The sequence below is a fragment of the Erpetoichthys calabaricus genome, chromosome 12 (assembly GCF_900747795.2).
Source record: "Erpetoichthys calabaricus chromosome 12, fErpCal1.3, whole genome shotgun sequence".
Classification (NCBI taxonomy): domain Eukaryota; kingdom Metazoa; phylum Chordata; class Cladistia; order Polypteriformes; family Polypteridae; genus Erpetoichthys; species Erpetoichthys calabaricus.
The window spans coordinates 102336104-102362861 of NC_041405.2; the positions used below are offsets into that span (position 1 = coordinate 102336104).

The following is a 26758-nucleotide window of genomic DNA, read 5'->3' on the forward strand; positions in this document are numbered from 1 at the left end:
GCACATTTTCATACAAAAAGTAGCTCAAAGTGCAATGTGTTATATTTAATTTTATGTATAAAGTGATTTTAACAGAAGTTGCACCTACAGCAATGTCCACCTGAAGAGATTCCATAATTCTGGTTTTGCTAAACCATAAGTTTGATTTTGACAAGAAGTCTGATTTAGTCATTTAAGGTAGGATTTCAGCATTTTCCTTTCTGAAAATCAGTGCAAAGCTTATGCTGAAATATCGAAGGATGTCTCTGGTACAAAATCTGTAATGGCTGTTTAACTGACTTAAGCCTTGTGAACAAGTCATAAACCTATCAAAATGAGATATTAGAGAATACTGATTCACCATAATTTAAACCTAGCATTACTATCTCATCCCATCATATGTTAAGCCTTTTTACACTGTTCCTGGGTGGCACAATCACACTGCATTTAGAGAAAGGCAGGAATCAACTCTAGACAGGGCACCAGTCTACTGCAGGAACCATTTGGAGAAAACTATTAACAAGTATACCTTTTAGTTGTCATAATTAAACACAACAAACAGGTGTTTTGAGCAGAGAAGCATCATAGACCACTTTTTTTACAGATATTAGCTCCACTATCTTCCTTATCCATACATGGTCAACTATGATAAATTGCCTGAGTTAAAACTTCAACACAATCAGTAATAGTGGGTTTCAGTGAAATTGCACATTTAATTTTACTATTTAGTGTTATTCTGGTCTAGTGGACTACTGATTTTAGTTTGTCATTGATTGCCTAAGTTTGATCATGTTCACTTTTAACTGTAATATGTATTAATGGCTTTTGTGCTTTTCTTGTTATAATGGTCACTGAAGCATTGCCTTTTTTCTTTTAATCATCCACTTTAAGAATTGAATTGATAAAAATAAGAATCTGGAATTTGTGGTTTATTTGATTGAAGTTCATTTACTCTTCATACTTCTGGTCATTTCATATTTAGCTGAATTTTAAATATAATTTAAAGTATTCAAACCCTTGACACAGTCAACCTTCTTAAATGCATTTAAGTTTAATTTTATAACTGGTGCTTGATGACAGTGTTAATGTTCTGCATTTATGTAATGTTCTGTAATAAAATAAGGCATGAATGTTCATAAGGCATAAATATTCATTAAAATTAATGAGATTGAATATATATTTCATAACAATCATATGTTCTTTCTGGGCACAGTGGAGGCATAAGGCGTTACAGATGCTGTTAACACCCTTACTAGATGTTACTAGATGCTGTTACGACTGGAGTAACTAATCACATTTTTTGCTATTTTGAGAGATCTGTTACTTTTTTTTTCATTAGTTTTTCAATAAGAAGCTTACTTTCATTTTTATTTCATTTGTTATCAGCTTCATTTCGTAAGTAAAGTTAAAGTAAAAATGTAATTATTATGTGCCTATCACAGACAAAAATTACAAAGTACTGAACAATAAAACATAGCATAAAATGAAATATCAAAGCAAAATACAAAACGAACAATATGAAAAAATGAAAAGACAGATGGCAGTGCTATCCAAATACTTGTCTGAACAGATGTGGCTTAAGTAGACACTTAAACAGATCAATAGATTCTGCTGATCTCAAACAGTGGAAGATTGTTCCATAACCTTGGAGCCATGGCTTGAAATGCATAGACCCCACATAACTTAAATTGGGGAGATGTGAGTCCATTTGTGTGAAATTGTTAAAAGCCTGGCACCTGTCATTAGTGTAGCCCCCGTGTTCCCAGTGTGGACCTTTAGGGGTCGTGACCCCTGACTAATGACTTGATGCGTTTAAAAGTTGCCATTTAAGGTTCATTTCCTTGTTCAATATTGTGGATTCCAAAACACATTTGTAAAATCACTTTTTTGTTCAAAAAATCTTTTTTTTTTATCAAAATGTTTTCTGTTTTCGACTCTGTTGTATATTTATGTGTATATGGCCTTTTTATTGTTATTTGTGTTGCTTATGAATGATTATTTGTCTTTCAAGTATATTGTTTCTGTTATTTGGCTAAATAAGCACCATGTGTTTAAATGTCCTTGTGTTCCGTGGGTGGAGCACCAAGAGGCAGGGCCACCCTGTCATCACTCCTTTTGAGTCATTACTCTGGCTATGTATGGACATCAGGAAAACATTTTAGTGTGAAGGAGTTTTTGTAATTATTGCCATTTGTATACTCTATATAATCTTTTTGCTCCAGTTATTGGAATCTGGTTTCTAGATTTGCAAAGTGGTATTGGTTTGTTTAGGATTGTCTTTTAGGCAACTATTTTCACTCTTTAGAGCATTTTGTCTTGTATTAGTCTTTTTTTCTGATAAATGTTTCTCTCTATATATAAAAGAAAATCCTGGAATGAAAAAGCAAGTCTACGATACGTGATCTTCTCAGAAGACATTTTAAACACCCGCGAGACCAAAGACAACCCCTACTTACAATCTATCAAATAGCACAATAGGCAGCAAAACATTCAGTCCTGTGAAGGAGTTGAGCATACACAGATCCAGGGCTCTCAGCGCATATAAAGCGTATAAGGACAGTACGTTATAAATGAAATGTCGACATCTAAGCAAAGAAGAAAGCAGCGCGGAGAAAAAAAAAAGAGCAAAAAAGAATAATCGAGGTGCAAATTCAGAAAATAAGGAAAGTAATTATCAGCCCGGAACAAGCGGAAGTGGAAAAGCACATCCAATCTGGCTCAGAATTAAAAGACAATGAGTAAAAGACAAAGTAGAACTTCATAAAGACGTTTACAAACGTTGGCGCTATACACATGTGGAGAAAGTTAAAGGATATAAAAGTAGGAAAATTAGAAAATATAAAAAAAGAAAGTAAAGATCGCATTAGCGCAAACAAACAAACTGCCTCATTTAACTATGTACCAGTCTAACTTTGGTTTTGCACAATAATTATTACACTATTGCACCTCAACACTTAATTCTACTTTATTCACATAATTTTACTTATTTATTATGTTCTACTATACTGTTATCTTTCAATCTATGACATTTTGTTAATCTAACTGATATTCTTCTAACTTTGTACAGTTTTGGATAAGCGGATCAGGATGCATTTCACTGTGTGTGATCCTGTCTAACTATGCATGTGACGAATAAAGAATCTTGAGAATTTCAAAAACGGAGTTTACCGCACATGCATTTATTGGTTACTTTGTTCATGTATATATATTTATCTGTCTGCTTATTTAAAAAGCTAAATTTACCCCAGGAGTCAAAAACGTTCTGTCTAGCCCTTGTACAAAAACCTAGACAAAAGCTGGGGTATCACCTTGGTAATCCCATGTACTTTTGGAAATGTGAGAGGAAAATAGGACGACTTTACAGACAGGAGTCCAATGCAGAACTCTACTTACTTTTTTACTTTGTAAAAAAAAATTATTGACTGCTGACGATGTAGATTGTTTTGTTTGTGCTGAAATTCCAAACAGAGAAACCTATCCTGACCTCATTAAAAAGATTCAGCATATTGGGACTCGCAAGATTACAAATATTGTTTTTACAGAAGTTCTGAAATAAAAGTGAAACTAATGAAATAGGAACAATTCAAAGAAAAAAAAATCTTAAAAGTGTGTATCTGGAAAACCAAACACAGGGGTTGGCGAGCGAAGCCCCCTAGTTTTTATAAAGATTACCTTTTTTTGAACACAGTGTTTCATTACTTTTAAAGAGAGATAAAATTGAAACAACAAGATTAGAATAGCATCACATCAATTAGAAAATAAAAAAGTCCCCATCCCACCAGCCTGACACCCCCATCCTCCACCCCCTAATTTTGGAGATGGTTGGAAAAATAAAGTTAAAAAAGCATGCCCTACCCATCCTGACTTGACTGACTTGATTTTTAATAAATACAACTCCTTTTTCTGAAGATGATATTGTGGGTGGAGAAGAGAAATTAATAACAGCAATTGAAAGTTCTTAAAGAAATAAGTTATAAAATAAGTTCCTCCAAGAATTTACAAGACACTGGTCTAGCTTTTTCTGAACCCTATGTTTGCTGCTCATGCTTATTTATACTCGAGTATAATGCAAATACAGGATACCTCAGGATGATAATGGAAAAAAAGGTAAAATAACACCACTGATAACAAAGCTCAGCTCTAGCCATCCATCTCACACAAAGGACAAAAACAAATCTGTTTAAGTAATGCAGCCTTTACAGAAGTTCTAGGAAATGTTGATTAAAAAAATACAGGAAAATACAAGTAAGTCAGAGAGTGAAATTAGAGTACTCACTGTTCAGTTTGAAGATATTAAGCAAATGTTTATGACTTATATTGAAATAGATGAACAATCGATATCCACTGCTGATGAAAAGGCTGCAAAATGAGAATGCAAAATGGTCGCTGACAAACTGGCTGTGCTGGAAGATAGATACAGAAGGAACATCAGAATTGAAGGTCTCCCTGAAAAACATGAAAGTCCAAACCCAGTGAAATACATAGCTGAACTATTCTCTAAAATAACTGGAGAGGACTTCAAATCAGACATGGAGACCTCAACAGCCTACCACATACCTGGATCAAATGCCTCAAAAACGAAAAGTGTTATTGTCCGTTTCGACAAATTACTGGCCAAACAAAGCTTCATGTCCCTTTCCAGACAGGAAGAGATTATATTTGAAAAATAACTGCATTCGTATTTTCCCAGGTTTCTCTCCTATAACAGCTGCTAAACATGCTGTATACTATAGTATTAAACAGCGACTACGCAGTGCTAATATAAAATACAGCCACTTGCACCCTGCCAAATTACAATTGAATATTGAAAGTCAGTTTTATGTTTTTAACTCTCTAAATGAAGCAGAAAAATACAGTAACTAACAAGACTAATCCTGAGATCCTTTTGAAACACGATCATGAGTCATACGGTGTTCAGACAAGGCAAAGCTTCTGCTTTATATTTATATTGAAATTTCTTTCTATGAATATATGTACTTTTTGGCAACTACAAAGTAACTTGTGTGGTAGGTTAGCCTCGACACAGACAGACACGGACACAATGTTCCAAAAAACACACTCTTTACTTTATAAAGTCCAGCACACAACACAGTGCCCCTGCACCAAACACCTTTGTCAGTCCCTTTCTCTCCTCTCCGGACTTCTCCTTCTGCCTTTCCACCTCTCCTCCCGAGCGTTGCCTTCTTCCTCCCGACTCGGCTCTCTCACTTGAGGGAGGCGGCCTCTTTTATAAACACCCGGACGTGCTCCAGGTGCTCTCCGATGAGCTTCCGGCGGCACTTCCTGGTGTGGCAGAAGTGCCTCATGAGCACCCGGAAGCACTCTGGGTGTTCCTGGAATTCCTTCCCCCCAGCACCTCTGGGTGTGGCGGAAGTGCTGGCCTCCAGAGCTCCACAACTGTTCAGGCCCCCCTGGCAGTGGCCCTCCTGTGGTCCAGGTGAGGTATTGTCCCTCTCTAGGTCCTTCCAGGCATCCCGGCCGGGCATGGGTCCTGGCTGTCCGCCGCACTAGCTATTTACAGGGTTTTTTTTTTTCCCACTTCATATCATTGATTTATTGTGTTGGGAATGTACTATCATACACTACCTCAGTCTCCATGGGAACTGTTTAACATCATTCCCTAGGTTTATTGTATTGGGACTGTACTTTGAAAAGATGTCTCAATTGTAACCTTTTCTACACTGCTTCTGAGGGCTTCATTTTGTTGTGGATGTGCACTGTCTCTCTTGGCATGTCAGAGGACCGGGTCTTCATGAAGTGTGGTCTGCCTCACTTGGGGAGGCAAAATGGGAGGGAGGGGGCAGAGTGAAAGAGAGTTTTGCTATTTCTTATTTATCCTTTCTACCTCAATAATCGTTAATGCCAACACATCAATAGGCTTCACAGCCATAACACCTGGCCATAATATGAAATCTAGGTCAAAGCTATGATATGTAAAAATGTACTTCCTTAACTTAAAACCACAAAATGTCAAAAAAAGTTCAGAAGCATTGTTTTTATGACCAAACAGTGAACTTTGTGAGCTGGAATGTCAAAGGTTTCAATCATGAATTAAAGAGAAAGTACTCACTTGCTTAACAGATTTAAATGGCAAGATAGTATTTTTACAGGAAGTTTACATAATAAGTAAGGACCAGTTTAACTTGGGGTGGAGGAATCCTAATACACAGAACTTTCCCATTTGTAGCATCAGATATAATATGTGATCCCAAAGGGCAATATGTCACGTTGACAAGTTATTTAATACTAAAGCGATTCTGATAAATATTTATGCACCTAACGTGGATGATAGTGATTTCAGCCAAAATGTATTCACATCTATGCCAAATGTGAACACTCATAAAATTATAATGGCAGGAGACTTTAATTACATTTTAAATCCAGACCTGGACAGGTCTTCAGCTACAGCTGTAATAATATTTAATACTTCAAAAATAATTACACAATTGGTAATGGATCAGGATTTATTAAACCCATGGAGGTTTTCAAATCCTAAACTTAAAGTATATTCCTTCTTCTCACAAGTTCATCATTGTTAACTTAAGAATTGATTATTCCTTCATAGACAATTTTTTGCCCATTATCAAATCACGTTAAGTATGACGCTATTGTGATCTCCGACCACGACCTTCTGATCATGGAGCTTAACTTACTATGACCTACACACTCATTTCATAGCTGGCATCTTAACCCCCTGTCATTAGCTGATAAGCATTGTACAGAATTCATATCCAAGCAAATTGAGTATTTTCTGAAGACAAACGCATCCCCAAAGGCCTCTGCTGTAATACTTTGTGAAATAAAGGCATTTTTAAGAGGACAGATTATTTCATATCTTTCTCACAAAAATAAATTGGAAACCAAGAAGGTGTCAGAGTTAATCAGCGAAATTACCAGTACAGATCTAGAATATGCCAGGTTTCCAAATCAGGCACTTTATAGGAAAAGACAGGTTTTGAAATCCAAATTTAATTTCTTGACTACTAAAGAAATGGAACAGCTGATTTTAAAATCACATCATTATTATGAACATGGAGAGAAGGCCCAAAAGATTTTAGCTCAACAAAAGCGCAAACAGGAAGTCCACAATGCAATAACAGCAATTACCAACACAGGTGGAGATAAAATCATAGTCCACAAATATATAACCCACACATTTACAGAGTGCTATAAATCCTTATATTCTGCGCACTCTAAAGAAGATAACACACAATCCAATGAGTTTTTTGACTCATTACAGATAACACAGCGAGATACTCTTAGAGCTGTGGAACTGGGTATACCTCTGGCACTCTCAGAATTACTAGATACTATAGACTCACTTCAAAGTGTAAAAGCAGCAAGCCTTGATGGCTACTCAGTGGAATTTTATTAAAAATGAATTCAAATAAGTTAGCTCCAGTATTATTAGTAACATTTATAGAGGCTAAAGACCACAAAATTCTACCTCTACCAAACTTTTCGCCAACCTTTAATTTCCATATTTCCTAATAAAAATAAGGACCTACCACAATCTGCATCATACTGGCCAATCTCACTCCTGAATAATGACATTAAGAAATTCTTCAAAGTTCTAGCTAGAAGGATTGAGAAAGTGTTTCCTTCTGTAATATCACAAGACCAAACTGGAGTTATTAAAGGCAGGCAATTAGCTTCTAATCTTTAACATTTGTTTAATATAATATATTCACCCATTAAATCTAACACCCCAGAGATCTTACAATGTTTGGATGCAAAAAAAAAAAAACATTTGACATGGCTGAATGGAACTACAGTACCTATTCACCACATTGCACAAATTTGGGTTTGGCCCAAACATACAGTATGTACATAGATCAAACTATTCTATACCAGTCCAGAAGCCTCATTTTGTATTAACAACATTATTTCAGACTACTTTAAACTAGAATGTGGTACTCAACAAGAATGTACCTTTTTGTCATTGCTGTTTGCAATTGCCATTGAAATTCAGAGATGAAGGGGATTTTCAGAAAAGGACTTGAATAGAAAATAATCATTATATGCAGATGATATGGTACTGTATATTTCTGACCCACAAAATTCCATGCCAGCAGTCCTAAAAGCATTAACAGATTTTCAAAAGTTATCTGCACTCAAAATTAATTTGAATAAAAAAAGTTTGCTTTTTCCATTGAACTCTCTAGCACGCAATACTAGACTGGACACCTTCCCATTTATCTTAGCAGTTCAGTTTAAATATCTAAGGGTAAATATCACAAGTAAATATAAAGTTCTTTTTCAACAATAATTTGCTGTCTGTGTGAAAAAAATCAAACAAGATGTGAATAGATGGTCCACACTCCATCTCACATTAGCAGGTAGAATCAACACTGTTAAGATGACCGTCCTTCCCAAGCTTCTTTTTCTATTTCAAACCATCCGCATATACATTAATGAATCTTTTTTTAAGAAACAAGATTCAATTATAACCTCATTTATTTGGCATTCTAAACATCCATGCATCCAAAGACTAACTCTACAACTACCTAAAGCAGAGGGAGGCATGGCACTACCTAACTTTCAATTTTATTACTGGGCAGCAAATATACAGGTCATGAAGACCTGGATATTGACACAAATTGATGAATATACACAAGCCTGGCCTGCAATAGAAGTAAAATCGTGCAGTTCTTCTTTATATTCCCTGCTTAGCACCCCAGTGAATACAAGTGATCATCAATACTATAATAATCTAGTTGCCCTTCGTTCACTCAGAATATGGAAGCAATGTAGGAAATACTTTAAGACAGAGCAGCCCCTATCTGTTGCACCTCTACATGACAACCACTTTTTCCACCCTCTAAAACATACACAGTATTTAATGCTTGGAAAATGTCTGGGATTAAAACATTTAGAGACCTGTACATCAATAGTGTTTTTGCATCTTACAAGCAATTAAGCTTCAAATTTAACTTCTCATATAAACAATTTTTCCACTGTTTTCAAGCTAGAAACTTTGCTAAACTGAACCTGCTCAATTTTTCTCACCTTCCACCTATGTCTATTCCAGAAGAAACATTGATCAGTCTTGAAGACTCAGCATCTCCACAATTTCTAAGTGTTTTATAGTCCTTTCCTTTTAAAGATACCAGGGCACAATGGGGAAAGGATCTTTAACTTAACATTTCAGAAAAGGAAAGGAAAGCAGCCATGCACAGAATGCACTCTAGCTCCATATGTACAAAGCAATCGATTATCAATCTTAAATGTTCTTTGAAGCACATTTATCTCAATTAGAACTAACTAAATGTTTCCAGGGCCAGATTCAACTTATGAACCTAGTTCCAGCTTCACTGGGCCACATGTTTAGGGTGTGCACTACATTAGCATTGTCTTGGACAAAAATCTTTGAATGTCTATCAGACAGCCTTGGTGTTATAGTCACTCCGAACCCATTAACAGCTGTGTTTGGTGTACTCCCTGATGGGCTCAAAGTGGAGAAGAACAAACTGTAATTGCCTTTTCCTCACTACTAGCATGTAGATTTGTCTTGCTCAATTGGAAGAATCTCAACCCACCACCTTTAAGTCAGTGGATAACTGATGTCCCATACTATCTGATATTTGGAAAAAAAATCAAATTCTCACTCAGAGGATCTGTTCAAAACTTTATTAAGATATGGCTGTATCTAATCAATAACATTTTAGATTTTAGAATCAGGGGAAAGGATACCCTTCCTTCCTTGCTGTTTTCAAAGATTTGCTTTGTTGGCTGGCTCTTCTCTCTTTCTTTTGGGGTTTGGTTTTGTTAAGTTTGACTTGATTGTGTGGATTGTTGTTTGCTTATAATTAAAATTAATACAAATAAAAAAAGAAATCAATTTCTTACTAGAGGATGAAAAGAAGTATGATGAAAAATCAAGAAGTGAAAATGGCTTTGGAGAACAAGGAATAAAAACTTCCAAAATGAGCAAAAAGACAGATGGAAATGGACGTCTACAAAGGTGTGGCAGGAGGGCAGGACCAAAACATATAAAGAAAAGGATTAGGAACTTAAATTACAAATAGGGTAAGGGGATTAACCCATTAAACTTCATTTTAAATAAGTTGTATAAATCCTATGTAGATTCTATATATTGGATAAACAGGTGCTTCGAACCTTTGGAGAAGTTTTTGACTTCTTTAAAGACTGAATCCCAGTTTTAGGCAGAATAGGAGTGCAGATCTGAATCCCACTTAACTGAAATAGATGGCATCCATGTGTGTACAGTACTGAGACAGATTTTAATTGAAAACTAGTTATTGAAACAAAATGAATAAAATCAATAAGATAAGATGAAGGATAATAGTGAGATGGTGCATTTTTGTGGACAGAGTAGAATAGACCTAGGCTTTGTATGGCCCCTGGGCCACATCCAGCACTTTGGCTATTCCTGACCAGCCTGCGTGAGGTCAATGGGAAATTAGGAATCAAACATAATAACTGCGCATTATGCACACAATACAACTCCATTGTTTTTATTTTGAAGGTGGCTGCAAATTTTTTTATGTACATAATCAATTTACTTAAGTTTGTGCATGTGTATGCGTGCAAGCATATACACTGTAATGTGTTGGCAAACAGATGTTTACATGAAATGTGAGTTACAGTCATATGAAAAAGTTTGGGAACCCCTCTTAATTCTTTAGATTTTTGTTTATCATTGGCTGAGCTTTCAAAGTAGCAACTTCCTTTTAATATATGACATGCCTTCTGGAAACAGTAGTATTTCAGCAGTGACATTAAGTTTATTGGATTAACAGAAAATATGCAATATGCATCATAAAAAAATTAGACAGGTGCATAAATTTGGGCACCCCAACAGAGATATGACATCAATACTTAGTTGAGCCTCCTTTTGCAAATATAACAGCCTCTAGATGCCTCCTACAGCCTTTGATGAGTGTCTGGATTCTGGATGGAGGTATTTTTGACCATTCTTCCATATAAAATCTCTCCAGTTCAGTTAAATTGGATGACTGCTGAGCATGGAACAGCCTGCTTCAAATCATCCCATAGATTTTCGAAGATATTCAAGTCTGGGGACTGTGATGGCCATTCCAGAACATTGTACTTCTCCCTCTGCATGAATGCCTTTGTAGATTTAGAACTGTGTGGGGTCAATGTCTTGTTGGAATATCCAACCCCTGCGTAACTTCAACCTTGTGACTGGTGCTTGAACATTATCCTGAAGAATTTGTTGATATTGGGTTGAATTCATCCAACCCTTGACTTTAACAAGGGCCCCAGTCCCTGAACTAGTCACACAGCCCCACAGCATGATGGAACCTCCACCAAACTTGACAGTAGGTAGCAGGTGTTTTTCTTGGAATGCGGTGTTCTTCTTCTGCCATGCAAAGCGCTTTTTGTTATGACCAAATAACTAAATTTTTGTCTCATCAGTCCAAATCACTTTCTTCCAAAATGAATCTGGCTTGTCTAAATGAGCATTTGCATACAACAAGCGACTCTGTTTGTGGTGTGGGTGCAGAAAGGGCTTCTTTCTCATCACCCTGCCATACAGATGTTCTTCGTGCAAATTGCGCTGAATTAATTGTAGAACGATGTACAGATACACCATCTGCAGCAAGATGTTCTTGCAAGTCTTTGGAATTGATCTGTGGGTTGTCTGTAACCATTCTCACAATCCTGCACATATGCCACTCCTGTATTTTTCTTGGCCTATCAGACCTGGGTTTAACAGCAACTGTGCCTGTGGCCTTCCATTTCCTGATTACATTCCTTACAGTTGAAACTGACAGTTTAAACCTCTGAGATAGCTTTTTGTAGCCTTCCCCTAAACCATGATACTGAACAATCTTTGTTTTCAGATCTTTTGAGAGTTGCTTTGAGGATCCCATGCTGTCACTCTTCAGAGGAGAGTCAAAGGGAAGCACAACTTGCAAGTGACCACCTTAAATACCTTTTGTCATGATTGGACACACCTGTCTATGAAGTTCAAGGCTTAACGAGCAAATTCAACCAATCTGGTGTTGCAAGTAATCAGTATTGAGCAGTTACATGCATTCAAATCAGCAAAATTACAAGGGTACCCAAATTTTTGCACAGCCAGTTTTTCACATTTGATTTAATTTCATACAACTAAATACTGTTTTGCTAAAAATCGTTGTTCGGAAAACACCCCAGTACTCAGATGTTCCTAGGAAATGAAAGACATACCACTATTATCTTTTTGTTGAAAGTAGAGTAAATTATTATGCAGGCTGAGAGGGGTTCCCAAAATTTTTCATATGACTGTAGCTGTTAGCCCCAAAAATGTCAGTTCACATTTTAAAAGAAAGGCTGATAAAGAATGTAGAGTGTTTGACAAGATGTGGACTTCTAAGTATTTATTTACCAAAGTCAATGGTAAAGCCGTGTTCTTAGTTTGTGGAGAACAGATCTCTGTGTTTAAGGAATACAATTTAAATCACCATTATGAGACTAAACATGCAGAGAAATATAAAATCTTGATTGATGCAGAGCAAGCCTGAACATTTGAAGCTTTGCTAACTAAACTGCAGAAGCAAGAAGGACTTTTTACCAAGCTTTACATACTGTATCCAGAGATGGAGCAGTTGAAATCAGCTTTGTGATATCCCACAAAAATGCAAAAAACAGTAACCTATTCACTGAATTTTTGGTGGACTCTGCAGCACTAATATGCCCTAAGAAAAAAGAAGCATTTCAGAATGTTCCCCTCTTCATCTAAACCGTAATGAGAAGGACTGAGGACATTGCAGGAAATCTGGAGCTCCAACTGCAAACAGAGTGGACAGTTTTGACTTTTTCTCCTTGGCTATTGACGATAGCTGTGATGTTCTCGACATAGCTCAGTTACTCATTTTTGTAAGTGGAATAATGAAAGACTTTGAGATTAGGGAAGAGCTAGAAGTAAAGCTGTCAATGAAAGGGGATGACGACAGAGAGTGATTTGTTCACGGAGTTCAATGCATGCTTGGACAAGCTGGGACTACAATGGACAAACTGACAGGTGGTACAACCAATGTTTGTCCAAATCTGACAAGGAAAAATGTTGGACTTCTGAAGCGGATACAAGAGAAAGTGACTTGAAATGAACCCAGAACAGAAATTTATATTTTTTCACTATATCATACAAGGAGGTGCTGTATATGTCAGTGCTAAAAATGAACCATGCTATTGATTTTGTAACTAAAATAGTTAACTTCATCAGGGTAAAAAGCATTGAATCGCAAGCACTTGCACTTTTGAAGAAGCATGAAACTGAACATGGCACTGCACGCTGAGTTTTCAAGTGGATCTGAAGACTTCAAAACAATTGAAAGTGAAATGCTAGTGATTTCTTCTCCCATCACTTGCATTGTGGATAATGCACTGACTGATATTCAGCTCGAACTGGTTGACCTGCAGTCTGATACACTACTGGCATAGCACTTTAAGTCAGTGTCATTGCTGGACTTTTTATTCTTCTCTCAAAGAACTTTCCACACATGAGGAGGCATGCTCAGAAGATGTTGGTTCTCTTTGGATCTGCCTGCATATTTGAAGAAACATTCTTAGTTTAGCAAATCCGAATACAGATCCTTTCTCACCTGTCAGCTGTCCTTCGCTTTTCCACCTCAGACATTCAACCTGACTTCAGTGCACTTGTTCTAGCCCAAGACAGACTAGATTTCTTTCACTGAACAAAAAAAAAAAAAATGAAAAGCAGCAAGTGAAGTAATTAGACTACAAAAAATGCAATAGCACTTATTATTTTATTTATAAAATTAATTTAGTGCTGGTGTTTGAAATACTGCAAAAATATACACATTTTCAAAATTGTTTTTTGTGAATGATTAAACAGTGAGATAATGTTGGTGTCTTTACTGTACCTGTTCCACATTTTCATAGCCTAATTATAACATCTACTCTTGCCAGTATCAGCTAATCAAGACCATACAATTTACTGCTTTAAAAAGAGATACAATTAATGTGGAGCAGAATTGAGTTCAGCCTATTGGTTTAGCCCTCCAAAATAGTCTCAGTTTCTCATGTGGCCCCTTGGGAAAATTAATTGCTCACCCCTGGACCAGAGCTGTCGGTCAAACTAAAAAGTGCAATAATTTAGTGAAAAAAAAAAAAAATCATAGAATGGCAAGAAACTCTGACTCCCCAAAGAGATTGCCGATTGTATGAATACCCACAGCAGACCAGCAGATATGAGATGGGATGCCCAGCAGAACTTTAATATGAAGGATAGCTGTCTCCGAACACCATTTCTGCACAAAACTAAATTGTGCCTTGACTTTCCTAAATATCTGAAACGTGTATGAAATAATAAAACCTAATTTATTAGACTTAGCATTTGCTTGGTGTGGACTGAAAAATATATCTGACAGATGCTATGGCGGAGCTAGACTTTTTTCAGCAGCCATTAAGGGTGTGAAAAGTGAAAAAAAAGCGATGAGATAAGGGACACAAAATGAAGGCCCAATGGTAAAGTTCTAACTTGGGAAGGGACAGGTGACTATGTCAACCCTAGGCAAGGTAAGAGCTGAATGTTTAATCCTTGGGTGATGATCATTCCATAGGAAGAATGAGAGCTACACAAGTGAACTTCACTGCAAAAACAAGGTACAGCCTAATCACCGTTCATCTTTATTAATAATAAACAGAACTGAAACGTAAGGATATGACTAGTCCCATGAAATGAGAGCTTGTTTAACCTCTTCCAAAACACGGCATAAATTTGACTTAACAATAGCTTTTCAAGTGGGTGTTATAGTGATGCCAAAAACATTCAAAGGATTTTTGCCCAGATTGTCTGCATCAAAATCAAAGTTCGATAAGTGTGTGTGTGTAGTCCCTCCCAGGTGAACATGCTGTAGGCGCGTCAGCTGCACGATCAGCACAGGACTGATCAGGTGATGCAGGTACCTGATTTTCATTTTCAATCTCCAGATTTCTTGCATCAAAATCGGAGTTTGATAAGTAATAATCAGATTCACCAGTAATACACAAAACATAAATAAAAAAATAGATAATACGTACTGAGTATTTTGCTTTGCACATTCGCTTCACTCTCTCACCCGATGTTGATGCCATTCTGTCAAGTCAATGAGTCTAACAGTCCTCCTAGCAAACGGTCTACCTGTAATGTAACAGTGAGCTTTATCGACATTTACAGCTTTTTTTCGCTCCCCTTAACCTTTTGAGTTGACAAAAGTCGAGATCCTCCCTAAAAGAGTTAAAGGACTCCACAGCATAGGTGCTGGATAGAAATGTGGACAAAGCAAGCACCCTGTGCATTTTTAATAGATCTCACCATTATATCACCAAACCAAACCCATTCCTTCTCACTGCCATGGTGCCACCATACCATCTCTACTACATTGACCACTCACTGTATTTTATTCCTACTACTTCAGCTGGAATGGTTAGAGATGTATCCTTGTCTAAATATCAGCATGGCTCTCCATAACTAATGAACAAATGAGCAGACAACTGACAAGGCTACACACAGGAAAACCTGCAGTGCCAGATAGTTACTCTGTGAGTTCTTAAGGCTTTTGAGTACTTTTATCCAACATATTATTCAGCAAAAGTGTATCTAGAAATGCTACTGGAATCCTTTCATTCCTATGGCAATACAGCTTTATAAGTCCTCACTGTGACTACTCTCTTATCATTAGCCAAGTCAGAAGATTTTATATCCTTTTATTCTTATGTATGCTTGAGTGGGCTATTGTAATTTATATTTCTTGAGCTTCTGTAAAATCTAAATTTGCCCTTGGGACTATCTATCTATCTATCTATCTATCTATCTATCTATCTATCTATCTATCTATCTATCTATCTATCTATCTATCTATCTATCTATCTATCTATCTAAATGCTGTTAAAGACTTTAAAAGTTTTGGAGAGAAATTTAGATTTTTTTATTTCAAGATAAATCATAATACTGTATATATAATATTTATTTGTCTGGCAAGTAGTAAAGACAGCAATCAATTGACTGTAAAGAGAGTCTTGTCAATTACTGGAGTTAACATCATCAACTTTTGTAAGTAATATTTTGGCAGTACTTCCAGAACATCTGTATGAGTAGAATGAGGCTGGCCAAGCAACTGTGAATGAAAAGAAAGAAAAATATATTATTGTGGTTAGCCACTTAAAACAGCTTTAATCAGGAGTCACCTTACAATCTAAAATAGTGTCTGCATGTATTTTTATAACATCTAATTATTTTAATGAGCTGTAAATAGTGGTCCAAAACATTAATTGTCACTAGAGATTTGGAAGCAGAAAGGAAGGCTTGTTGTAAATAGAGTGGCTTTTAACAACCATCCTCCCAGCTATTTACCATATATAGATAGATACACACAAACTTCAGCATAGGCTTGTTTTTACAAGGGCTTATTTGAAAGTAGAATTATAATTTTGCATCCAAAATTTCTTAATAAAAAGAACTCTGCATTATACTGCATATTCACTTGGACAGAGAATAATCTGATGAATCAGTAGAACATTCTGCTTAAGTGTCCCACTTGCTGTTCCTAGACTTGAGAGACTTGCAGTGTTACTACTGAAGCACATCACTTTAGGTCTGTTCCATCATAAATACAGTAAACAATGAAGTATCAAACACCTTTTGGTAAAACCGGGCTTTATTAGAAGTCATGCACTTTCTGTTTTATGTTCACTCTTCTTTCATTATTATAATCCTTAGTACCTTAAAGTTTATTTCTATTTCGAGGAAATCGTTGAACCCTTAAATTATGGATTTCTAATTAAGACATTGGTTGCTTTATTGGGCCCTTCTGTTTCTATGTTTAGATTGAAATGCACACACACACACACACATACACAAAAATATATAATAGAGAGAGACAGATATATAGAGATATATATAGTAATAAAAAAAGAGATTGCATAAAGATTTGGGGCACCCACAGTCAAACCATTGTAAAAGGAATTGACTCGACACACTTAAACAGGTTTGGGGCAGCCACCTGTATATTATTCCTGGCTGCAAAAGAGTCTTTGATAAATACAGAGATGTTCTCTATATCGAGTCCAAAACAGAACTGATGAAGGTTTGTCAAGATGGCGGCTTTAAGGGATTTTACAGGAAGTGATGTTCTTCATTAGTCAGAGCAGGTGCCAGAAGTAATAATCTTCTAGGCGCCGGAACCAGAAGTGATATTCTTCTGGGCACCGGAACCGGAAGTGATGTCATCTGTTTAAAATCAGACAGGTTTTCCCGCAGCTGGTCTGTAGAGATTCCACCCCCTGGCCTGGCGTGGAATTACCTTTGTTTGGTCCATACAACATCTTCCTAGTTGCACATGTGTGACACCATGTATAACTGGAAGAGCAAAATAAAACAATGGTCAACATTTATTTAATAGACACTTTTTTTTTAGGTCATAGTCTAGCCATAGACTGCCTGCAGATAGTAGTGAAGCCAGTTAAGAGGTCAGTGGAGAGAAGGGGCGGGTTCAGTCGACCGTAAACCGGAAATGATGTCATGGCTCATCTTGCTGTCGATCAGCCGATGAAAAAAAGAGAAAGACATTAGGCAACTGCCCCAACCCTTGGTCATGGATGGAATAACATTCAAATGAGTCCTTAGGTCATTTCTCAATATATATATTTCTGGAGCCTTACTGTCAGACTGAACAGGTAGCAGAGGATACCTCAAATCGGGTCAGCACAGGCCTTAAGTACTCATTGGCTAACTCTGTCATGTTGTGTGGCTTTTCCTGTGTGTAGCCTCCTCAGGTTTCTCTTCACTTGGTCATTAGTTATGGATAGCCTATACTGACAGAGAGACTCATCACTAGCCATTCTAGTAAAAGTAGTAAGAGTAAAATGCAGGCAATTTTATAAACTTGTTTTAAAATTCTTCCATGTGTGATGCAAATAGCTTATAAATATTCTCTCGTTGGCAGGTTCTTGTAACTTTGTGGTTTGGAGCTTATTTTATTCTATTCAGTTTATTTCTTTATGTAGACCAGGCATGTCAAACTCACTACCATTGGTGGGCCGCTTCGACTGCCATACGTGCGTCAGCGGGCCGTACTGTAACAAATACTATTATACAAAGTTACTGTAGCTTTCTTTCCAATACTGAAATCTTTAAAAAATGTAACGCTTAAAGTTTAAAGAAAAGCAATTTATTTCCATGCAGTCTCCATACAACAGTGTAGAATTAGAGTCTTAACCTCTTAGCTAGGTCCTTATTATATTGCTAGGCTCACCCGCCTTTTAAGGCGACCGACTTTTATCCTCAATTTGTGTGCGCTCCATGTATACATCAGGCATGTAAGTGTAGGGAATGAGAACATCAAAGTGCCCATTCATAACAAAACGAAACATAACGAAAACCTAAGTTTTTTTATACCCTCGAGTGCCTGTCCAAACTTGGAGTGTAGGACTCCATAATAATATACTTGAAACTCATAGGGGAACAACTCTCCCGCTGCCATTAGCTCAGAAATGGTACCATAAGTTTGAGACTTTGACATTTCAGTGAGATACTGAAGCTTATTTGTATAAGAGATTCCTGACGGTATCATTGTAAATGGCTGAAACCTTGACCAATTACTTAAAACATGTCGTACAATGTCAGCCCGAATCTGTACCGCTAAAGACGGAGTTTCATGCACTAAATAAGCTATAGATGAGAATAAGCAAGCACCATCTTCCCTGATATTTACTACGCGGTGAGGCATTTGTACTCCATCAACATTAATTATTTCCAGAGACATAATTTTGTCTATTTTTCCAGCGCATCGTGCACAAAAGCAAGGGAACGATGGGAGCACCAGAACTCTTCTCACATCGCGTCGCTTCGTACCGCAAGTAGTAAGTCTGTGATAATCGGAATACCGCTACGCTTTGCACTCACGGGATGGAAGGACAATCCCGACCGCTTTTATATAGTGTCTTGATGATTGATATTCATTATATTATATTCATTGCTTATATAGGAACCTTACAGTGTGAGATTTATTTCTTTTGTCCCAACACTTGGCATCTTTTGTTAGTAACCAGTTCGTCAATATCAGGCTTGAAAACTTGTGCAGCTGCATCTTTTATGAGGGATGAAAGGTGCTCGACGGTAAGTCTTGAGCGATGTGGGGTTTTGGTAGCTTTCATTAACAAAAACAATTGCTCACAAAGGTAAGTGCTTCCGAACATTGACAGTACTCTCGATGCCAACTTATGGATCTGCACATACGAGGGTGGCAGGTAAGTATACAAGCCTGGCACACCAACTTCATTGTATTTTGCCTTCAGAATAGAATCTGACTGCACTTCAATCAATTCCATTTGGTTATTCTCAGGCGCATTCTCAACGTTGTAAGAGAACAGCGCAATGCCCTGTTTGTGTGAACTGACATCACGAAAATGCTCACTGAATTCATTGTTCAGTAATTCAAGTTGGAAAACAAATCCTCCAAAAATCAAATTTTACTTTACTAAGTTTACTTCAAAGTTTATATTGTAAAATAAGCCGATATGCAAAAAGCCACCTGACCTACAATAATTTTACAAACTCAAAATTACAAAAATATGTTAATAAACAACTCACCAACTTCTCGCGTCCACTTCAGATCTTCAGCTGTAGTCTGCACTAACTGTTCGTTACAATACTAGCACAAAATTACATGAAACTAGAGCAAAAAAACGTGAAAATATGTGGGCTATTACTACTCGTGATGGTCAGTTCTGCCCAGTGGCCAGTCTCAGCAGCCCAGTCAGTAGTGTAGCCTTAGCAGGGGCGGCTCTAGGCTCGGTGGCCCCTTCGCCTGGCAATGTCAATACGGTATCTTATGCACGGCGGATGGCCACATCCGTTGTGGACACTGCATAGCCGCCTCATGCTCATGACACGCTTCTATATACGTGTGTCCGTAACTTAAAAACCAAGTGCCGGCCCATGATATTCTCATTACGGCAAAACATTATAATACTACATATAGCTTACTGCTCCGACTCTAGTGACATTTGTAAATACTGCGTACTAATTAACAAGAAACAGAATGTTTTTCGGCCACATTACCGTCAGCTGTGTCGTTATTTTTTCTTTCTGTTTTATATTCAATATATATTGGCTTGGCGGCACTGTGCAGGTGCACAGTTTGCACATGCCTAAGGCCACCCCTGCTGCAGCCTAGCACTTCAGTTGTGACGCTGCGGCTCATTAACTTTGGTCAAGGCTCGTGGCTATACTAGCAGATGACGTTTCCAGTACCATAATGCCATGGGAAAACGCGCTTTTGTCAGAAGGCAGAAGTAAGAAAAGTCAATAAGTAACACCGAAGATGCAGAATGATTCAATCACAAACGATAGTAATCATTTTGTACAAGTTCAGTGCTAACTAGGATCTGTCATGCGGGCCGCACAGATTTCTGTTGCAGGCCGCATGCGGCCTGGGGGCCGCGTGTTTGACATGCCTGATGTAGACAAAACCACTGCAATAAAGCCTATTTCTAAGGAGTGTTCCCTTATACTGTGTAAGCACATGTCTGTGTAAATGAACAATAATAGAAAGATCCTTATACTTTGACTGAAATTTTAAAGGAAATGAGATTCATCTAGCATATGTTACCATTTGTCTGTGAAGGAGAAGAAAATAAAAACTCCAGCTAACAGTGTTCCCAGAGAAATAAATCCGCCTAGGTCCACAGTCGTTTGACCACTCTGGCATTCTACAATATTGTATAATACACTTTAGAGTACACAGCTACACTGTATTAATATTATGATTTATAGGTTTGTGATAGCATTGTGCTTTTTCTTCAGATGCCATGTTTGCATTGCTTAGTCTGCTTTTTTTCTAAGATAATAAAATGATTTTATTCCTTGTTTCAAATAGGTTCTTTTACAAGTCAGTATGTGCTTTCTCTTCCTCTTGTCTTCAGACTTGATGATGTGTGACTGAGATTTTTCACGCGAATCCTGTGCTGTCATGACCCTTTGTTGTCCACAACCGTGTACATGAGATTCTTGTGGCAGTAGAACGGGTTTTATCATAATGTATCTTTTGTTTATGTCATGGCATAGGCAGCAAAGCCTCCAATATAGTTGTGTTTTTCTGGAGATGGAAAGCATTATGCCTGTTTTCTTTATGTGAGTTGTTGCCCTGCTGAACCTGGAGATGAGTCACTGAGTTTGTTTCAAATGTTTTACAAGTTCAAAAACATATATGTTCCTTTTTCTTTTGAAATTTCAAGTAAGCACTTTGCACTTTGGACTCATCTTTCAGCTAGTCCATTTGCTTGAGGGTATTCAAGACTACTACTGATATGATTAAAGTCCCAGGATTTGGCGGTAGCTTTGACATGAAAACTGCCACAGTGCAGTGAGAGCTTTTGTGTATTTTTCAGTAGGATAATTTATCTGACAAATCTTAATGGCTTTATTCAGAGCTAGCTTTCCTCTTTGAGGACAAGCATGCTACACTATTGCTGTTAGTGCTGCATACTAGTCTGTTTCATATAAATTTCTCTTGAATGACACTGAAATTGCAGCTTTTAACTTTAGCTCTCCTAGTAGTTACACATTCTTCTATTGTTTCTTCATTTTTCTAGTCCCTTGTGTTGGAGAAGAGATTCTCCATAGTGACATTTGCTTTGGGGTGTAATGCTCCTTAAGAATTCTTTTTCGATCTCTCCAGGTTCATTGTCTGATATTATTAATTAAATCCCAGCCATTTTCTTTATTAACGCAGCATGGCTTATAAATTGAAATTCTATTTCAGTGACTTGGTTCTTGCTAGAATGAGTTATATATTGAATGTTTAACAATTGAGTCAAAAACTTTGAACATTTTACCATATTTGTGCTAAAGGATAAATCACTTCACCACATTATTGGTGCCAGGACGAAATCTCTGGGCATCAGCGTTGTAAGACAAGGGGATAAATTGTGTCTGACTTGTAGGTCGGGAGATGTCATACTCGAGTATTCAATGATTAAACACCGTACAAAGTTCAAGCCAAAATTATTGACAGTATTGTTGGCTATAAGAGTAAAAATGACAGGCATATAAAGCAAAAAAGCATGTTTTGTCAGTTATTTGTGTTTAATAAATATACAAATATATGGAACTCAGTTTGTGACATTTCAGGCTTGTCATTTTTATAGGACCTCATGCTGTTGGTTTTGAAACTACTCATTTACCTGAAAAGCTTAAGAAAATTTAGCTAGTATAAATAACAAACTTCATTTTCTTTGCCAAGTGTCCACCCTAACAGTGAATCTCCAAAACAGCCTACCAATCACTGTTGCGTTCTGTTACGTGAGTTTTTTTTTTTCTTTCTTTATTTCTGCATCTTGGCTGTTAACCAACCAACTGAAATAAGTATACTGTTTTTCTAATAAGGACTTTCTTAGCATTCTGTCTAACCCCAGGGTTTACCTAATAAGTTAAAATACATATGTAAAACATAAATAATTACAGCTACTGTACATCTTAACTTCTATATATATATATATACTAGTCATTGAGCCCGTTACAATAACAGGCGCTAGAACAGTAGTGCATAAACATTAGTAGCAACAGTCTATATTAAATGGCAAGGGACTTTGACCTCATTCTTTTGTTGGTCGTATTTTTCTTTATTTCAACATTTCTTTTGTTGATGTTTACTTTCTGAGCTGACCGTTCTTCGTGGGCTGCCGCCGTGTATTGTGTGTCTTTAATTTTCTGTGACAGTAATACTGTCTTGTATGGCTCTATTCAATAAGGGCGCGTAGATAATTTAGTTCAAATGGCTCTGGAATATGTGAAGAGCAACAGGTGCAGATCTTTATTTACGCGCGCCTTTATTCGCTGTGCCCAATTCAGGTCGTCCTTTTGAGGCTCGCCTTTTTGTGCGCGCCCTTATTGAAGGATGCCTGTGCGCGCCCTTATTGAAGGATACCGTCTTGTACGTCCGCTGGCTTGTTCGTCCGCAATATACGTCCGTAATATACCTTTAATTTTCTCTGGCGGTAATACAGGCATGCGCGTCGGTAATATGCCTTTAATCTCCTCTGACAGTAATACTGGCTTGTTTGTGGCTGTAATATGCATCACTGTATTGTGTACCTTTAATTTCCTCTCGCAGTAATACTGGTTTGTATTTCCGTAAAACACCTCTAACTTTCTCTGACAGTAATATCGCGCATAGCACCGTGCCCCGCGCATGCGCACTTCACCAGAAGACATCCACACACGGACACCTGGACGCACATAGGGATTTTATATATATAGATAATATACAGTATAAATGAAGAACTCTCATAGTGTTATTATTTGTCTCCGATTTAAATAGCCACTGCTGGTCTGGCAAATCATCTTTGGCACCCCTTTTTGAAACAGAGTCATACATGCACATGTACTGAGTGAAGCCTGACAGAACTTTTGTTTTAGGGAAAAAAAAAAAACTTCCATGGTAAACAGTTTGTTTTTTGAATTTAATGTGTGCAAGTGAGGTATCACATGCATTCGTAAAGAAGGTGGCGATGTAATCCAAAGAAACGTATCATCTCATTCCCATTTAGGATACTAATTTGTGCATACAGGTAAATGCTAGTCAACATCACATGCTTATGTATATTTGCATATCTGCATTATATTTAATTTCAGCTTTTTTATAACATTATAAAACATAACATTATTAGTACATAAAATATATAAACTCACTATATAAAGTATATAACTATTAAAACAGTATAATTAGAACATAACATACTATATAATATGGTCCTAGTGGTACAGTGGTAGGACTGCTGCTTTGGAGCAAGAAGACTAGGTTTGTGTCCCGGGTGGAGTTTGCATGTTCTTCCCATGTCTGCATGGGTTACCTCAGGGTGGACTGGTGATGCTAATTTAGTCATAGTGAATTTGCGGTGTTCATCTGTGATGGACTGGTGCCCTGTTCAGGGGATTGTTCCTGCCTTGTTCCCTATACTTTCTGGGATAGGCTCCAGCCCCACGCAACCTTGCTTAAGCAGGTTCAAAAATGGTACTATATAATCATCAATAAGTATATGTGTTTTCAAATGTCATTTATCACTATCTAAATTTACCTCTTTCTTTGTCCTTTTAAGGTGACTATTCAATATCTTCCCCATGTTTTTTCTACCTGGACTATACATCTCTAATCAGTCAATGACCTCTGTAAACTGGAATGTCAAAGACCTCAATCATGACCTAAAGAGAAAAAAGTATTCTCCCATCTCACAGACTTAAAGACCAAGATAGTGTTTTTATAGGAGATTCACCTTATAAGTTTAGGTCCATTTCAACTGAAAAGGGACTGGATTGGCCAAACCTTTCATTCTAGCTATAATAAGAAAACCAGAGGTATGGGAATTTTAATCCAGAATAGATTATGAATTTGCCAGATTTCCAAGTGACATTCTCTATAAGAAAAAACTGGCTTTACAATCACAATTCAGTCTCTTGACAATGAGAGAAACTTAACAACTTATTTTTAAATTGCAACATCATTATTATGAACAAGGAGAGATGGCTAATAAAATTCTAGCTCAACAAATTCATAAGCAAAATTAGAAATTACCAGCCAATTTAAGGAGTTATTATATTCATGTCAGTGTAACAAATATGAGACACAAGCTATGGAGTTTTTTATAAAATGCAAATACCACACCTCCATATTTATAGTACAGAGGAATTTGATAAACATCTAACACATTTAGAAATACAGAATTCTGTATACGCACACCAAAGTGGAAAAGCTCCAGGTCCAGATAACTACCCAGTGGAATTGTAGGATAAATTATCAGCTAATTTGTCTCCGTCATTATTAAAAGCATGTGCAGAAGGTAAAGAAAGTACATTTCTATCCCAAGCATTCCACCAAAAATGAATAGTCATTTTTTCTAAAGAAAAATAAAGATCTACTATAAAGTACATACTAGTGAATGTCTTAGCTAGCAGGACTGAGAAAGTACTTCCTTCAATAATATCATAAAACCAAACTGAAATTATTAAAGGCACACACTCGACCTCAAACCTTTTTTGGCTGTTTGATGCAATATACTGGCCCACAAAATCTGACTCACGAGAAGTCTTACTATCTTTAGGATGCAGAACATGCCTTACAGTGGAACTGAACTTTCTGTTTACTACACTACAAAAATTTGGGTCTGGCCCAAATATATCTGCATGTATTAAACTACATTTTAAACTACACTTTTTAAAAACACAGACTCAGATTGAATCAAATTATATTAGCCATTGAGCCATTGGTTATTCATCTCTGAAAGAAACCAGAGATAAAGGGGATTATTAGACAAGAAGTCAAACGGAAAATATCACTATATTCAGACAATATATGGTGCTTCACAAAATATAGAGTATCAAATCCACAATTATCTCTATCATTAGTCATAAATGCATTAGAAGAATTTCAAAAGATCTAGATTCAAAATTAATTTCACTTTTATAACACTTCATACTAGATTGGATAGCTATTTCTTCATATCACCAAAATAGTGTAAATATCGGGGATAACGATCACAAGTAAATAATAAAGCTCTTTTTCAGTAAAATTTTAGAAGTGCTATGGATAAGAACAAACAAGATATTAACAGGTGGTCCAACCTGCATCTTGTCTTAGCAGGGAGAATTAATACATCAAAATTAACATCCTCCCTAAGCTCCTCTATCTATTCCAGGATATTGCTATATACATAAACAAATTATTCTTTAAGAAATTAGACTCAATTGTCACACAGCCATACATCCAAAAAATGACTCTACGAATATCTAAAACAGACAGTGGCATGGCACTACACACAATAAAATCTTGGAAATGAATCCACACTGGCCTGCCTGACAATGAAAAACAAGTCCTGTTCTAATTCTTCCTTGTATGCCTTTCTCTGTGCTCCAGTCACTACTATCATTAGCAATCCAGTAGTCCACCATCTACTTAAAATATGGAACCATTGGAGGATACATTTCAAGGCAGAGAGGCTCTTATGTTTTGGTCCTATACACATTAACACTATATTCCCTGAAACTTATGATTTTTTTCATTGTCCCTGACCTCCTTAAATTCTTCTGATTTATGTCAAGAAGCTATGAACTCCTTATCATTATGCTAATAGCCCACTTTTGTTTTGCAAATGTGCAGATTAGCAGAACGCAGCCTGCTACACACCCATCCCCCTCCCCCACCCCCAATCAGTCAGATAAAGGCATCACCCTGCTGTCTGTGTTGAAGTGCTTATCTGTTGACGAGTTTGTAAGGAATTATATAGGTAATAAAATATCATGATTTGAAATACATAAATTTCATGTGTGCTCTGTGTCTACTCTGATCTGTGTAAATATAGAATGACTGAACACACGGCTAAAACAGAAAATTTTTTCATATGTTATAGTAATAACTACATAATTTTGACATGAAGTGTTGGATGTGTGAGGCCCAAATATCCAAAAAACACTTTCACAAAAGATGTAATAAAACAAGTATGCTTTTATTCAAGAATAAAACCAAAGAAAAAAAGAAATTGCTCAGTTGACCTGTTGCTGAAGCCCAAATATCAGTTGGTGCAAAATAAAAGACATTTGCATATGTGTGTTTGCGCCTTTCATTTTCAACCAGTTGTCACAGTGGTAACACTGCCCCGTCACATATCTGTGCAGATGGCTCAGTGGATAAGCCGCTTTTTAGCAATTTTGAGGTAATAGGTTCAAATCCCATGTCTTCCCTATATTTAGCGCTTTGAATAGTGAGCTGCTATCATTATTATTATTATTATTATTATTATTATTATTATTACA

General features: G+C 36.8%; 1 protein-coding gene across 1 annotated transcript in view; it reads left to right on the forward strand.

Moving 5' to 3' along the window:
- enox2 (ecto-NOX disulfide-thiol exchanger 2) overlaps positions 1-26758 on the forward strand; it is a 587323-nt gene that overhangs the window by 393169 nt on the left and 167396 nt on the right. The gene's annotated exons all lie outside the window — the stretch shown is intronic.